Raw genomic sequence first — 2170 nt, 5'->3', positions numbered from 1 at the left:
AAATCAAGTCAGTGCCTGTGTTAAGGTAATCTTTTTTGCCTTCCAGTGTTTGTTTCCAGTTTCTTCTTGTTGATGACAAACTTACAAGCAGGATTACCCCAAAGCGAAGTACTTATGACATGAGTTAACACCAGAGATTCCATTTGAGGTGACCTGCATGTATTAGATTCCTCAGGGATGTGCATCTTATATCCTCAATGCAGCCATTTCAAACAAATTCCACCTTCTTTTCTCCAAGGTTTCAGTGGAGTAGACAATGGTCTTCCAACGACTTTTCATTGATTATATGAAAACGGTCCTGATGCAATCAATTTGGGTCATTAAGGACTGCTGAGTGGTCAATCAGATTTAAATGTGAATACTTTTTGGAGGTTGTATTTGCAACCCCACCTTCTTTTCTAAAAGGAAAAGAAATTCAACAGTAAGGGTATCACTATGTCATGAACTAAGTACAGATTTACGCCTTTGTTTTGAAGATGGATAGGTTTTAAAATAATGATTTGAATACACAAGTACACCATGTTGTTACACATAACCTAGGGCACGTCACTTAGTGACTTTAAATGAATTTAATAACATAGCCAAATCTGTGAAAAAAAAAAGTTTGCTAAATGTGTACTAATGAATGGTTTCAGTTGTTACCTGATAATGATAATGTCACAGATTAAGACATCTCCAAAGCGAAGCACTTGGTAATCTAAATTATCTTAAATTGTGAATATGTCTTTGTATGTTTGTTTGTTCTATTTGTCCATGTTGGTGTAGGATGTACCTTACTTTTTTATGTAGATTGCTTGAGATGAGCACCAATTCCTCTTGTGACTCTGCAAAGAAAAGTGTGCTTAATAATGGATGGAAAATTTACTTTAAATTTTCTTTACATTATGTAGTAATCCATATCTATTGACATGAACGTAAAAAGTGTAAATACAGTAAGAAACTCATTCAAAACTTTATTTGCCATGTTCTAATGTTATTTGCATTATTTTCAAAGGAAATTGTTATTTCTATATCAGTAGTCAGCCAGTTAGCCTATACTGGGATTGAACTGTAGAGGGATATTGGGGGTTTTAATCAAAGAGCTGTTTCGCATGAAATTGCTGCATGAGAGCAGTACTGAAAAATCACCCCTTTTTCTGTCTCCCCTATTTTCAAGGTTGTAGTTGCAGCACTCTGTTATCAGTGCAGATGGTACAACAAACTCTAGATTATTCTTTATTAAAGGTAATCAGACTAGTTTACTGACATCTCTGATTTGCAGAGGATTTATACTTTTGGAAACCGATGTATTAATTTATTTGTTATGTTATTTTCTACATTTATTTCCAACTTACAACGCAAGTCTGAGCATATAATTTCCTGATTTGTAGTAGAACGCCTCAAATTTCTTTATGCCCGCTGTACCAGGAAATAGAAGTTATATGAAAGTCAAAGCTATTTAAAAACAATTATTAATTTTATTTAATTCTACCAAAAAAAGCCATTCAAGATTACATTGTTAATATATATTTCATGGTGTTTGTCATATCATTTCATAGCTGTTCATCAGGATTATTTCAACATTTCTTCCACCAGCATCAGAAGTCAGGAAAACACTGTCTCTAAATCCAGATAACAAGGACCGTCATTTTAGAGTTTTCACTTTAATTGATTCTACTGTGTGTTTTTTACTGTTTGTGTCATGACATGTCATGATTGTTTGACAACAATCATCTACCTCACAATCTGGCTGGGAGGGACAAACTTGGACAAGATTGTTGGTATCCCTTGGTTAAGGAAAGAAAAACCCACAATGGTCACAGACACAACTTGAATCTGACAAAGAAAATAATGAATAAATATTCTATGAAAATGAATATGTGAAAGTCAGACATTGCTTCTCAAACATGCTTCAAAAGTAAAAGTAAACTCATGAAACAGACCTGGCCAAAAATAATACCCTTAACTTAATATTTTGTTGCTCAACCTTTTGAGGCAATCACTGCATTCAAATAATTCCTATAACTGTCAGTGAGACTTCTGCACCTCTCAGCAGGTATTTTGGCCTTCTTCTCATGAACAAATTCCAGTTGATAGGTCTGTGTTTCTGCTCCACACCTCAGGTCCCAGTGAGGCAGAGGGCTTTCAGCTGGAGATGAGTGGTCTTCTGTCAGAGCTTGCCTGCCCTTAC

Source organism: Poecilia formosa, unplaced genomic scaffold (genome assembly GCF_000485575.1).
Source record: "Poecilia formosa unplaced genomic scaffold, Poecilia_formosa-5.1.2 Scaffold340, whole genome shotgun sequence".
Taxonomy (NCBI): domain Eukaryota; kingdom Metazoa; phylum Chordata; class Actinopteri; order Cyprinodontiformes; family Poeciliidae; genus Poecilia; species Poecilia formosa.
Note: the sequence above shows the minus strand (reverse complement) of the source record.